Source organism: Enhydra lutris, unplaced genomic scaffold (assembly GCF_002288905.1).
Source record: "Enhydra lutris kenyoni isolate GAN:26980312 unplaced genomic scaffold, ASM228890v2 scaffoldscaffold53, whole genome shotgun sequence".
Classification (NCBI taxonomy): domain Eukaryota; kingdom Metazoa; phylum Chordata; class Mammalia; order Carnivora; family Mustelidae; genus Enhydra; species Enhydra lutris.
The window spans coordinates 1,301,675-1,317,592 of record NW_019154137.1 but is presented as its reverse complement, the minus strand read 5'-3'; positions in this window follow the sequence as shown (position 1 = coordinate 1,317,592).

Sequence of the window (15,918 nt, the reverse complement as noted above, 5' to 3'; positions counted from 1 at the left end):
TTATTTATTTATTTGACACACAGATCACAAGTAGGCAGAGAGGCAGGCAGAGAGTGAGGAGAAAGCAGGTTCCCCCCAAGCAGAGAGCCTGATTCGGGGCTTGATCCCAGGACCCTGAGACCATGACTTGAGCCCAAGGCAGAGGCTTAACCCTCTGAGCCACCCAGGAGCCTTTTTAAAAGATTTTATTTATTTATTTGACAGAGAGATCACAAGTAGGCTGAGCAGCCAGCAGAGAGAGAGGGGGAAGCAGGCTCCCTCCTGAGCAGAGAGCCGGTTGTGAGGCTCGATCCCAGGACCCTGAGATCGTGACCTGAGCCAAAAGTAGAGGCTTAACCCACTGAGCCACTCAGGCACCCCAAAAGTGGGTTCTTTATGTTTTCCCAAAGACCACCATCTCTCTATGCTGCCCTTGTCTTTGTGAAGTTGCCCATGCTTTTACTAAATTTCTGAAATTTGGTTGGCTTATTTAGAGAATGAAAGTGTTCAGGTTTACATGCATATTTCATGAGTGTTACATAGATTACATAGATTACGTTATTCAGCTGAAGGAAAGCATGACCAAAGCCTCCATTTCATTAATTGTATGTTGCAGGAACTGTCTCACAAGAGGATCAGGGTTCAGTGTCCTCTGGAGGGGCCGGCAAGTGTTTATGACCCAATGAAAATTATAGCTTAGGAAAATCCATTTGTGTGTGTGTGACTGGTTTAATTCACTGACCCAGTCCCTATGGAAGTGGATGCGTGTACAACACGGAGGTCGGTTTCTTCCACCAGTGGGTGAGTTGTGGTGTTGAGTTTCTGTTTCAGAGGTGTTTTTTCAGTGATTGCTTACAGCCTGTTCACCGTCTCAGGTCACCAGCCTGTGATTGCCTGTTTCATTGTCTTCTCTCTAGTGCGTTAAGTACTGTGTGGGAGATACTGGCTTTCTTGGTTGACATTTTTTTTTTAAAGATTTTATTTATTTATTTGACAGACAGAGATCACAAGCAGGCAGAGAGGCAGGCAGAGAGAGAGAGAGAGAGGAGGAAGCAGGCTCCCCGCGGAGCAGAGAGCCCGATGCGGGGCCCGATCCCAGGACCCTGGGACCATGACCTGAGCCGAAGGCAGAGGCTTTAACCCACTGAGCCACCCAGGCGCCCCCTTGGTTGACATTTTAATCCCCTACGTAGCCCAGTGCCCAGCCCTTAGTATTCAATGGACACTTAATGAAATCGCCCAATACCAATGCATTACCAAATCCATAAGAGCTTGGATGTTGCAGTCAGTGAGGCTGAGATTTATGTCCCAGATCTGTCACTTGTGAGTTCACTTCCTTGGACACGTGGTTTCCCCTCCTCGAGCTCGCTCCTCTGTAGAATGGAGAGAGCGATACCGAATTCACGGGATTATCGTGAATGTTAAATACGATTCTCTATTTCACATGCTCACAGTTGCACATGGTAAATATTCCGTGAACTGTAGTTATCATAACTGTTTTGATTTTTTTTATCCTTACGATTACTTGAAATGCTTCTTGTTTTTGACTGAATTGTTTGGCAGGAGGAAAGGAAAGTCTGAATAAATGCTTGGTTTGTAGAAAACTGGAAGGACTATACAAAAGTCTGAAAAGAGTGAAGATGGACTGAATTATTCCACAGGATGGGGCACCTGAGTTGCTCAATGTGTTGAGTGTCTGCCTTTGGCTCAGATCATGATCTCAGAGTCCTGGGATTGAGCCCCGCCTCGGGCTCCCTGCTTAACGGGAAGCCTGCTTCTCCCTCTACTTCTGTTCCTGCCCCCACCTCCCACTCAACTCTCTCTCTCTCTCAAATAAATAAATATAATCTTTAATAAAATATTCCACAAAAATAGAGGCATCTGAAAGGACATTTAATTGGATTAAATAAAATATTACTCTTATGATCTAATGGTGCCCCCAGGTCTGAAAGTGTTAACTAAATATGGCCAAGAAAGTGCCCGATTTTACCCAAGATACATTCATCCTGGTCATGTGGCCGAAGTTTGTCCCACATGCTTTAGGGAAGACTTCTCTCCTTAATTCCTTACACCTTTTGGTCAGGGAGCTAGCTGTCATGTGTCGCGAATGTGGCACTGAATCTGGATAGACTGCCCTTGAGTCCTCATAGATATTTCTTCCCAACTACAGTAACTTGTGTTTCAGTTTTCTACATGTTCAGACTCTTTCTCTTGTTTCACTCGATAAGGCCCTTTCTACTTTGCTGGGAGACAAATTGTCTATAGCTTTTTTTTTTTTTTTTTTTAAAGATCTTATTTATTTATTTGACAGAGCACAAGCAGGGGGAGTAGCAGGCAGAGGGAGAGGGAGAAGCAGGCTCCCTGCTCAGTAGGGAGTCCGATGGGGGGGGCTCCATCCCGGGACCCTCGGATCAGGACCTTAGCCACCCAGGTGCCCCTATAGTTTTGATTTGCATTTCGAGCCCCTTTGTTCTTCAAGAAGTGTTTTGTAGTGTCCATGACTTGCTGGGCTCTGGGTCCCTATCCTCATGGACCTCACACAACCTTAAAGCGTAAAGGCACTTCAGCGGAGCCCTGACTCTATGCATCTTATAGTTTGGGAAATAAGCACAGCGAGGGGGAGTGACTGATCTGAGGTCAGAGTGCTATTTTGTGACAGAGCTTGGGCTAGGACTTAGGTCTCTGATGTCCTCTCTTGTCAGTACACCTTCGGATAATGCTAGAATTTGAGAACTGGCCCATTAGTTCCCATTACACTGTCTTGGTTTTCAGTGACTTGTTTCAGGTAAGAAATGCTACACCATGCAGATGGAAGGAGAAACTAGTCTTATATTTCTAGAAGGACACTGATGCCTCAGGTCAGCCCTGAGAGACTGCTAGGCACGGGGTTGGCTCAAGGTGTTGAGTGGGAATGTGTATAAAATTGTAGGAAAACCTTAAAAAGCAAGTTGGTTGGTTTAATTGGCATTTCTTCAGGTTATTCGCCAAGTCAGAATTTCAGCAAGAAATTAAGGCTGATGATGAGAAGTTGCACGTTCAATATATATACAAGGACACGAGGGTGTAATGTAAGAACGATGTCCTCATAATGTCACCATGCAGAATGTCCTCTGAACTTCATTCATTTATCCCTCATTTCCACACATATTTTGGAACACCTACCATGAACTGTGCCTTTGGACATACTATGTATCTAATGATGAGTAAGATAAGGAAGGCCCTTGCTATCAAGGAACTTAGAATCAAGATTTCAGGGGACAAGCTAATAGATGATGGAGGTTGGGGTTGGTGTATTATGACATTCTGAGGAGAGATGGCTGGTGCGTACGCTGTGCACATAACAGCCTGGAATTCTTGCCATTCTTCATCTCTCTTGAAGACTTTGACTCCAGCTAGCCTTGCAAACGAGGCAGGCCTCTTTGTGGCCTTAAGGATCAAAGGATCCTTGAACGGATCATGGAGCCATTAAGGTAGGTTAAGAAAATTATATTTTCTCCTATTCTGGAACCATAGCTCATCCAAGGAATGTTTGGCTCGGTGAACAACACACAGTAAGCTTCCCAGAAGTTTTCTGAGGACGGACTCCTTGTGTTTCTGCCATATTGTGTTTTGCCACCTACCTGCTTGCTGGGGCCTCTGCCTCCTGCCGTTCTCACTTGACGCTGGGCTACTCTTTTGTTTGGAAATCTTGCCTACTACTGGATGTTCTCCGCACTGCAGGACTTACCCTCTGCCTGCTCTTTGTTGCCTGCTTCCCAGAATGTTTCCTCTATTTATTAGGATTCCTTTCTCAGATTACTGTCACGTTCTTCCCCAGCATACCGCCCTAGCCAGGAAATATACATCGTTTCAAGAGTCTGGACTTTCCTTGGACTGATTGGTCTGACTGCCCTGTGGCTACCCCGCAAAGTATTTCCCTCGCCGCCCCGCGCCCCACCCTATCTGTGACTCTGGCAACAAGTACCTCAGCCACCAAATTGTTGCATATACTCAGTCGTGTATTTTTGTTAATTACCTTCGGTGTCTGTGTTTTAGATTGTGGACCCCTCCTCATCCCCAAATGAAAAAAAAAATTTTTTTTTTCTTTTTTAGTACTAGTGGTAAAAGTCCTCAACTGGTCTAGAAATGCACAAATAAAAAACTGAAGATGACCTAGAACTCAAATTTATAGGTACCTACCATTCACATTTTGTGCCAGCAGGTATCGATGTGTATTGTGACCTGCATACAAGTCTGTTAGTGGTATCGGCAGAACTAGCATGCAGTCTGATTAGTCCTCACCCATCTTTGACATCGATACCCTTCCCCAAATCCTCACTGTCTCTTCCCCGGAGAATGTCAGTAACCTCCTAGATAGTATACAATCGGTTCCTCACCCAACATCCAGAACGATCATTTTTTTTAAAATTTATTTATTTATTTATTTGACAGAGAGAGAGAGATCACAAGTAGATGGAGAGGCAGGCAGAGAGAGAGAGAGGGAAGTAGGCTCCCCGCTGAGCAGAGAGCCCGATGCGGGACTCGATCCCAGGACCCTGAGATCATGACCTGAGCTGAAGGCAGAGGCTTAACCCACTGAGCCACCCAGGCGCCCCAGAACGATCATTTTTTAAACATTCATCAGATCCTGTCATTCTGTTACTCACAGGTGTCTAGTGGCTTCCTGTCACACTTTAAATGAGTCCACCATCCTTGACATGGCCTACAATCCCTTCTTGGCCTCTTCCTCCCTCTGTTGTCACGTCTGTTGACAGTCTTCCTTTTGCTCACTCCATTTTAGCCCCTGACTCCTTTGCTGTTCCTCAAACAACACAGGCATGGTTCTGCCTCAGGGATTTGGGCTTGTTGTTCCCTCCCTTAGGAATATTCTGCACTTAGATGTTCACTTGATTTGCTCTTCCACCTCATTGTGGTATCTGCATGGCACCCACTCTTGCATCTCCAATAGCACCCTCTCTTGATACTGTCTTTTCCCTTGCTTGGTTTTTCTTTATGACATTTATCCTTACCTGACATCATATCATATATGTGTTTTGTATTTGCTTGTTGTCTGTCTCCTCCAATAGATCATAAGCTTTGTAATGATAGAGATTTTTGTTTCTCGTGGCTATTGCACATGGTAGGTGCTCAAGACACCTCTGTTGATTAATTAAAATGTGTGAAAAGACCATAAATCTCACACATGCCATTTCAAACATCAGTTTTAAAAATTAACTGTATATTGAGACCCTTCTGTATCTGAAAATACTGATACACCTTATCCATGTTATGTTGGCGGTTTAAAAATAGTCCCGGGGCGCCTGGGTGGCTCAGAGGGTTAAGCCTTTGCCTTCAGCTCAGGTCATGATTTCAGGGTCCTGGGATCGAGCCCCATGTTGGGTTCTCTGCTTAGCAGGGAGCCTGCTTCCCCATTTCTATCTGCCTACCTCTCTGCCTACTTGTGATCTGTCAAATAAATAAAAAATCTTTAAAAAAAAAAAAAAATAGTCCCAATAGGGGGGGCGCCTGGGTGGCTCAGTCAGCTGAGCGTCTGCCTTTGGCTCAGGTCATGGTCCCAGGGTCCTGAGATCGAGCCCCATGTCTGGCTCCTTGCTTATCGGGGAGCCCTCTCTCTCTGCCACTCCCCCTGCTGGTTCTCTCTCTATCAATAAGTAAATAAATAAAATCTTTTCTTTTTTAAGATTTTATTTATTTATTTGACAGAGATCACAAGTAGGCAGAGAGGCAGGCAGAGAAAGAGGAGGAAGCAGGTTCCCTGCTGAGCAGAGATCCTGATGTGGGGCTCAATTCTAGGACCTTGAGATCATGACTGGAGCCGAAGGCAGAGGCTTTAACCCACTGAGCCAACCCAGGCGCCCCTAAATAAATAAAATCTTACAAAAGAAAAGAAACAGTCCTAATAGGGGTCAAGCATTATCTTCTGAGGGGACGGACAGTGTGGGGGAGACGTACAGAAGGGTTTCAGGGCAGTGTCTTGCCATCAGTCTGGAGTTAGAAAAGAGAGAGGGACTGTAAAATGTTGAGATGACCTTTCTCCTGTATCAGAAAGTACTTACTAAAGGGTGTTTCAAGCAGGTTTTGAGCAATGAAATAGGTAGCACCTTCCAGTGACTCCTTTGAAGAGAAAGGCGCTCATTATGATGAAAAGGATGTATGGTCTATTAGATTAAAATAGTCATATTACTTTATAATCACACTTCTTTATAAACAAGAGATGATACAGACAGGAAGAGCACGTTTGACAGCTCCTGTGAAGACGCATTGTCAGAATATGCGACAGCTGCCATGGGTACAAGCCCTACTAACATGTTGATGTTATTTCACTTAATAATTTGATTTTTCAGTCTTTTTTACACCTGAAAAATTGTTTTGAGATGTTTCTATGGCATATGCTCTCCTAACAGCAGAAGGTAGGCTGCATCGATCACGTAATTTGCTTCTTGCTGTCAGGTTTTAGAAACCCAGGAGGTTCTGAGTCAACTCCTAGTCTATTCTCTGTTTGAGTCGTAAGCGGGGACTCCAGAAGAAAGGCTCTACGGCGTAAGCAGAGGAGGCTTAATGAGGAAATGATCCCGTTGGACCAAATGCAGATTTAAAGATGGCACGCCCCAAGGTTAAAGAAGAGTTTCACCTTAACAGAAGTCTGTATATCTGTTTGGAGGCAGTAATTTTTTTTGATGTGTTTTGTAACTTAATAACCTTGCAAACGAGCTTTTCAGGAGACCCAAATATACAGTGTCCTTCAATAAAATGTATACACACTTTCCAGACCAGTATGGATTCGTAAGGAGTCTTTTTTTTTTTAAGATTTTATTTAATTATTTGTCAGAGAGAGAGAGAGGGACAGAGAGCAAGCACAGGCAGACAGAATGGCAGGCAGAGGCAGAGGGAGAAGCAGGCTCCCTGATGAGCAAGGAGCCCGATGTGGGACTCGATCCCAGGACGCTGGGATCATGACCTGAGCCGAAGGCAGCTGCTTAACCAACTGAGCCACCCAGGTGTCCCAGATTCGTAAGGAGTCTTACGCTGTTAACATGCTGCGGCCATGTAGACTAGGGAAGCAAATGTTTACCATCAGCTTCTACTACTCTTTGAGTGTGACCCGTACTCACATATGTTTTTCTCTCCTTTGCCCTGCTGTCTTCCATAGAAATACAGATAGGGATTATCTTTTCCTCCAATTTATGTTACCTTGAAATGGCTATATGTATTAGTTCACATTAAATGCTCATCTGCATAATGCTAACATTTTAAAAAGATTTTATTTATTTATGTGTGAGAGAGTACACAAGCAGGGGGAGGGGCAGAGGGAGAAGGAGAGGCAGACTCCCCGCTAAGCAGGGAGCCTCATACGGGGCTCAATCCCAGGATCCTGAGATCATGACCTGAGCCGAAGGCAGATGCTTAACCTACTGAACTACCCAGATACCACTAATGTTAAAATCCTAAGTAACACTCCCCAGTACTTTTTTTTTTTTTTTTTTTGGGTGTATCGTGGAAGCACTCCCTGTTCATTATCGAAATATCAGAAACACAGAGAACATGAAATCTAAAATATCTCCAAATCTGGACATCTTCACTGGGAAGGGATTTTGAATTTATGAGGTCATCCAGGTCATATCTGGAAAAAATGACTTAGATCTCTGAGGTTTTAATTAGTTACTAGACACACTAAACTTCCTTCTATTTATAAGAGGACTTTATGGTACTTGGTTGAAGGGTTTAGAAAATGCAGAAATGTTTAGGGAAAAGGGTAACAATTGTTCATAATTCCAACCCACCAGAGAGAAATATTGCTAACTTTTTGACCTATCTCCTGAAAACCGTTTCTTCATAGAGATAAGATCCTATTGTATATATAGTTTGAGATTATACTTGTTCTTTTTAAAGATTTTATTTCTAAGTAATCTCTATTCCCAGCATGGAGCTCGAACTCACAACCCCAAAATCAAGAGTCACATGTTCCACGTACTGAGACAGCCAGGTGCCACAGAGATTATACTTTTTCATTTAACACTATGTCGTAAGCATTTTTTATATTATCAATAATTCTTCCTAAATATAATCATTAAAAATGCATAGTTTTAGTTTTATGGATGTCTTATAATAAACCATTCTTCAATAACATTTAGGGTTAGAAAATTTATCACCATTGTAGTTTGCAGTGAATCCCTTTTCACATAAAAATTGAAAAATAGAGAAAAGTTCAAGAAATGCAAATTAAAATCCCCTGGAATGAACATTATTATCAATTAAATCCATATCCTTTCAGTATTATACAGTATGTAACCATCGTCCTATATATACATATATACATATGTAGATATATCTGTATCTATATATAAAGTTGATCATTATTATTAATGGATTTCATATTTGCACATTTCTCTGCCTCTGAAAAATTACTGTAACCCTGAAATCAATACTCTTTGCTTTCATGGTCATTCATGGACATTCACCAAACAGCTGAATATTTGGGTCCCCCAATACACCTATATATCCCCAGCTGAGCTTGAGCAAAATGATGTTCTTCCTTCTTGTTTTAGCTCTTATACTGTAAACAATTATCCTTTTTTTAGTCTAAGTGACATGTTTTAAAATTTTTGTGGGTTTTTTTGTTGATGTAAATGTGTGTATGTATATGATTTACAGAGCAGTGTGTGTGTATGGTATACACATCCAAGGGGTTGTACAGGAGTCTTTCAGTTTTTTTTTAAAGATTTTATTTATTTATTTGACAGACAGATCACAAGCAGGCAAAAAGGCAGGAGGAAGCAGGCTCCCTGCTCAGCAGAGAGCCCGTTGTGGGGCTCCATCCCAGGACCCTGGGATCATGACCTGAGCTAAAGGCAGAGGCTTTAACCCACTGAGCCACCCAGGTGCCCCAGTCTTTCAGTTTTTTTTTAAAAAATGATTTAAGACCTTTATGAATACATGCTTAGTATTTGTTGATCTTTATAAATTTATTTTTAAATTTTTATTTTTTTAAAGATTTTATTTATTTGACAGAGAAAGGGAGAACAGCAGGGAGAGGGGCAGAGGGAGAGGGAGAAGCAGGTTCCTCACTGAGCAAGGAGCCTGATATGGGGCTCTATCGCAGGACCCTGGGACCATGACCTGAGCCGGAGGGAGACGCTCAACTCACTGAGCAACCCAGGTACCCCTGTTGACCTTTTTTTCTTTTTCTTTTTCTCTTTCTTAAATCAAGTTGTAAGCTTTTATATTACAAATTAAAAATGAGGTTCTTAAAGATTTCAACTTGAGCAGATAGGAAACAGTTTTAAAATCTTTAAAAACGTACCGAGAAAAACCAATCTTTAGAAAAACAAACAAACATGTTGGTCATTACCAAAAAGAGACGTCTTTAAGTGTAAGTAATAAAATCCCCATGCTCATGCTACATCAGTAATGCAGATAGTTCTGGTTATCTGGTCCATGAGCAAAAAGCAAGTTGCTGAAAAGTCCTTAACTCCAGTCATTTGTTTATGTCTTATTGCTGGAATTTTATATTAATTTTTTCCTCATTTGCTGACTAAACCTGATGATGGTCAAGTTGGTAGGCAGCATTTACTCAGCTGAGCTCTGCTCAGCTTTGGGAATGGATGAATTCTGAGCTAGTGGGTCTGGTGCTTTTGTCTCTTTGCCATCTTCTTTGTGATTTAGGGTTTTCTGGGCATCTGCCTGCTCTTTCCATTTTTATTATGTTAGCCTTTTCTCGGGTTATGAAATATTTTTAAAAACCTGATTCATATCTGCCTAATATTCCATTCTAACGATATATTGTGTTTTTATGGATATGGCAGTATTATGGGACATTAGGTTTCAAACTTGTTACTGACAATTAATGTAATCCATTGTATCAGTAGGCTAAAGGAGAAAAATCATGTTATCATATCTGTAATGTAGAAAGAATCAGTTGCCGAATCCAACATCCATTTATGGTAAAAATTCTCAGCAAACTCTAGGAAGAGAGGAGAACTTGTGCAATGTGATAAAGATCATCTACAATGTCTACAGCTAACATTGTACTTAAAGTTGAGAAACTAGATGCCTTCTTTCTATAATTAGGAATAACACAAAGATGCCCTGCTTACCACTCCTTTCAACATTGTATTGGAAGGCCTGGCTACTCAAGTAAGTTAAAAAAAAAAAAAAAGAAATAAAAGGTATATATATTGAACAGGAAGAAATATACATGTCTTCATTTGTAGATGACCTGATTATCTTTGTAAAAATTCCAAAATACTCCTGGAAGTAATAAGCAGTTATAGCATGGTTGCTGGATGAAAGGTTAATACAAAAGTTCAGTTGCTTTTCTATATACCAGCAATGAACAATTGAAATTTAAAATTAAGACAGGATGCCTTTTACATTTGCGCCAAAAATGAAATCATTAGTTAGAAATGGAACAAATTATAGAGGAGATCTATTTGTGGAAAACTTACAGAATTCGGATGAATAAAATCAAAGATTTAAATAAATGGAGAGCCATTTCATGCATGTATATAGATAGGTAGACTCAATCTTGTCAAGAGGTCAGTCTTTCTAACTGATAGAGAGATTCAAGGCAGTCACCAGCAAAATACCAGCAAGTTACTTTGTGGATATAGATAACGGAATTCTAAAGTTTATATGGAAAGGCAAAAGACCCAGAATAACCAACACAATATGGATAAAAACAAAGTTGGAGAATTTACACTACTCCACTTCAAGACTTACAGTAAAGCTTCAGTCCTCAAGACCGTGTGGTATTAATAACGGAACAGACAAACAGATCAATGGGACAGAATGTTACAGGAATGGTCTATGAGAAATCAATCAAGGCAATTCAGTGCAGAACGATAGTCTTTTCAGTAAATGATGCTTGAACAACTGGATATCTACATGTGAAAAATAAAAACAAATATAGTCATAGACTTTACATCTTTCACCAAAAAACCCCTCAACATGAATTATAGACTTCAATGTAAATTGCAAAAATAGAAAACACCTAGAAGATAACATAGGGGCCCATCTAGGTGACCTTCAGTTTTATGATGATGTTCTAGATAAAATAACAAAAGCATGATTCATGGAAGAAACAATTGAAAAGTTAGACTTTAACAGAGCAAAAGTTTTCTATTTTAATAAAGATACTATTGGGGGGGTTGCCTGGTGGCTCAGTCAAGGGTCCTGGGGTTGAGCCCCATGTCAGGCTCCCTGCTCTGTGGGAAGCCTGCTTCTCCCTTCTACTCCCCCCTCCTTGTGTTCCCTCTCTTGCTGTCTCTCTGTCAAATAAATAAAACCTTAAAAAAATACTAGTAGGAGAATGAAAAGAGGCACAGACTGAGAGTAAATCTTTTCTAAACACATATCTGATAAAGGATCGACATCTATTATATCCCCAAATCTCTTAAAACCCAACAATAAGAGAACAACCCAGTTAAAAAATGGGGAAAAAGATCTGCTCAGACACCTCACCAAAGAAGGTGTGCCCATGACAAAGAAGCAAATGAAAAGATGCCGAACTTAATATGACATTCAGGGAGTTGTAAATTAAAACAATAAGATACTAGCATACCCCTATTAGAATTGCTGAAATTTGGAATGCTGACCACGCTGTATGCTGCGTGAGAATGTGGAGAAAGTGGAACTCTCCTTCAGTGCTGGAGGAAATGCGAAATGGTACAGCCACTTTACTTCCAGTTCGGCAATTTGTTACAAAACGAAATGTACCCTTAATGTAAGATTCCATAATCAGACTCCTTGTTAGTTACCCAAAGGAGCTGAAAACTTACATGTGCACGATAACCTGCCCATGGATAATTATAGCTGCTTTATTCGTAACTGGTACAGCTCGGAAACCACCGAGATACCCGGCAGTAGGTGAGTGGTTAAACTGTTGTACATCCATTAAATGGCACTTTACTTTATAATAAAAGAAGTGAACTCTTTTTTTTTTTTTTTTAAAGATTTTATTTATTTATTTGACAAACAGAGATTACAAGTAGGCAGAGAGAGAGAGAGAGAGAGACGGGAAGCGGGCTCCCCGAGGAGCAGAGAGCCCAATTCGGGGCTTGATCCCAGGACCCTGGGATCATGATCTAAGCCTAAGGCACAGGCTTAACCCACTGAGCCACCCAGGCGCCCCAAGAAGTGAACTCTTACTCCATGGGCTCTATACTGTATTATTCCAAGTGCCAGGCGTAGTGGGAAAGGGGAAACTGTGGAGACATTAAGAAGATGACTAGTTGCCCAGAGCTGAAGGAGTGGGAGGGATTAATGCAGTGAACACAGGGCATGTTGAGAGCCATGAAAATTTCTGTATGATACTATAATGGTAGATACACGTCCTTCTACACTTGCCAGAACCCATAGGACTTTGGTTAATTGTGTATCAGTATTGGCTTATGAATTGTAGCAAAAGTACTGAACTAATGCAGGATGTTGACAAAAGGGGAAACTATGGGCAGGGTGAGGGGAGGGGCTGAAAGCTTGTATGGAAAGTCTACCCTTCCCACAATTTTTCTGTGAACCTGAAACTGCTCTAAAACACAAAGACTCCCGAAAAATTGTTGCTGAAATGTCAGCCAGCCCTGTCATTTTGGAGTTCTGCTTTTGTTATTCATCCTGCTAATGGCACACCATTTATATAAGGACTACCCTTATACATCTTACTGTTTTTAAATGCGTCCACAACCAAGCTGCACGCGCGTTCCACGAAAATATTCCCTGTATGCAGAGGTCACTTTTCAAGTTCTCCTGGAGCGTTTGAGGTGGGGTGCAACTACCACAGGGTGAAAATTCCCCACCCTTTTCCTCCCACTGTTGATGAAGTTAAAGAGGCGGTCTCAGGGCTTTTAGGAGGCTGGGTAACAAAGGCACACACAGCCTATGGGACTCTGAGCTTTCAAACGGGTAGAGGCTTTGTAAGTTGCAGCACTTGAGCTTGTAATCAAACAGCCATGAGCGAGTGCATGAGTTGTTTCTTACTCTCTGGGCTGAGTGGGTTTCTGTGTTGAAATTGCTTTGGCACCGTGAGTCGCGGGGGAATTGGTATGCAGGGCTTTGTCTGTTGCCTTAAATAGAGGAACAAGAGGCATCATCAAGAAAGGCTTTGGTGAGTTAGTTTCGTCCTGGGTCACCTCGAACCCCAAAGGTATTCCAGCTGCTTGAAGCTGCGAATGACGGGTTCTTTCTATTTTCCACACTCCTACCTCTCTCAGGCAGGGGGTGGTGACATAAGGATTCTCTGATGTGGTACCCCTCTGTGTTTTGAAATGGTGTTGATAGCAAACAGTCTGGGAGAAGTAACGAAAAACCCTCACTCATGTAAAGGTGTTAGAGAAAGACAAGTTTTATTGGTTTTCTTCGTCACGTCTCAGAGGCAAAATGAAGCCAGCAGTGCCTAGAACAAATGTACGCTGCTATTAAAAAAAAAAAATTTCTCTGGCTTTTTGATGTATATTTTATCTGTTTTTTGTCTTTGCTTTTGAGAACTACGAGGCGCGTGGACAAGGTGCACTGTTAGTTTAACAGGTGCACTGTTAGGTACTGTTAGACTGTAACAGGTAACTAACCAAAAGAAGTAAGGGTGAACGCCATGGAGTATCTAAGTCAAGGATCTAGGGACGGTGAGCCCAAGATTCCGTTCAGTTTATTTTGCAAATACTCATTGAGTATCTATCAGGTATTCACTCTTAGAGCTGCTGACTTTTGCTACCTGACCTGGTCCCAGCGGTCATTTTGGTTTGGAGTTCTGAGTTGCTCAAACTCATTCTGTTGTTCAACTTCTAGAATGTTCTTTGGGCTAAATGGTGATATAGGTGGTTTGTTTTTGTGCCTCTCCTCCCGCTGAGCTCCCATGCCACCTTGCTGCTGCTCCCTTTTTACTTGATAAATAGACCTTTCCTCCTTTGGCACTCCCAGGTTCAATGTCCTTGGGTGTGGGCGTGGGATCTTCCATCTCACCCACATATTTGTTATACTTTCATACTTCCTAATCCTCCTTGAAACATCAGCTTGGTTCTTTAATTCTCAAGACCAGCCTCTGTACCTTCCTAAAATGACAACCAGCTAATTTGTGAAACTAAGATGTAGTCATCGTTGTTTTTTTTTTTTTAAAGATTTTGTTTTTGTTTATTTATTTGATGAAGAGAGAAACAGCAAGAGAGGGAAGACAAGCAGGGGGAGTGAGAGAGGGGGAAGCAGGCTTCCTGCTGAGCAGGGAGCCTGACATGGGGCTTGATCCCAGGACCCTGGAATCATGACCTGAGCCGAAGGCAGACGCTTACCTGACTGAGCCACCCAGGTGCCCCAAGATGTGGTAGTCTTTTAATTGTGGAATCCTGAGGAGGAGTAGTGCGGAGTGACCTTTCTCTTCCCTGGCAGTATGTACTCACTCATTTAACCAAGAATTTCCTAGAGAAAGTTTTTCTTTTCCTTTTTTTTTTTTTTTTTTTAAATTTCATTCCTTCCTTCCTGAATCACAGGCTGACTCTGAAGTTGGGGATTTAGGATAGGTAGGAGGGGAAACTGGCCAGCATCATGACAGTCTTGAGAAGGAGAGGTTTAGAGCAGGGATGTCCTTGTCTCCTCTCACAATTCTGTTTACGTACTGAGTCTTGTGTCCAGACTCATATCCATGGACAAGTTTAGTGACGAATGATAAGTTTCATGTGGGATTGAACATGTCTTCCTGAATCTAGGTTCGTCCAACAGCCGCCTCCGCCCTGCCACCTAAGTTGGACCCCGAGGAGATAAGAGTGGCATACCTGAGGTGCACAGGTGGGGAAGTGGGTGCCGTGTCTGTCTGAGCCCCAAAGGTTGGTCCCCCCGGTTCTCTCTCTGAAAATGGTGGGTTGCACCATCGCTAAAGCAACTGGTGATGGAAGCATCTGAAGATTATGGTGAAACTCAGCATTCAGAACAGACAGATCCAGATTAAGGTGCTACCTTCTGCCTCTGCCCTGATTATCAAAGCCCTCAAGGAAGCACCAAGAACCGGAAACATTCAGTCCAGTAGAAATAGCACTTTCAATGAGACTGCCAACATTGCCCAACAGACATGGCACTGCTCTTTAGCCGGAGAACTCTGGGCAGTCCCCAGTATTTCTTTAATGGTTCTTCTCTGTGGGCTGCAGCGTTGCTGGCTGCCACCCTCATGACGTCGTAGATGACACCAACAGGGGTGCCATGAAACATCCGGCTAGTTAAGAAATGTAAAGCAAACGATTTCAGTAAAGCATTATTGGACCACCAAAAATAAAGTATAAAAGGAGGTAGAGACGTGAGAGTTTTTTTTTTTTTTTTAACAATTATTTATTATTATTTTTTAAGATTTTATTTATTTGACAGAGATCGCAAGTAGGCAGAGAGGCAGGCAGAGAGAGAGAGGAGGAAGCAGGCTCCCTGCTGAGCAAAGAGCCTGATGTGGGACTCGATCCCAGGACCCTGAGATCATGACCTGAGCCGAAGGCAGAGATTTTAACCCACTGAGCCACCCAGGTACTTCGAGACGTGAGAGTTTTCTCTGTCTCTCTCCCTCTGCACGGATGAAAGGTGAGGACACCGGGAGAAGAGAGACCTAACCAAAGACTGACTCAAGTGGCAACTTGATCCTCGACTCCTGGCCTCCCCCTGGGAGAAATTACATTTCGGTTGTTGAAGCCACCGACCTGTGTTACTTTGTCATGCAGCCCTAGCAGACCAAACTACTACACTACTCTCCAGTTCACACTTCACCCCCTGAAACATGTCTGCAGTACTCACCCGCTCAAGGCAATGTCTTTGGATTCCCATCACTTCAAGTGTTTTTTGTACCCCAACTTATGAGGCATGGTTAGTTGTCTGGAGTTCATGAAACGATTTCTTTTGGATCTGTCAGACCTCCAGATCTCCCACAGCTCTGGTTGATCCAGGCCAATGACACTGAAGGTCATGCCTTGGCCAGGTGTGTAC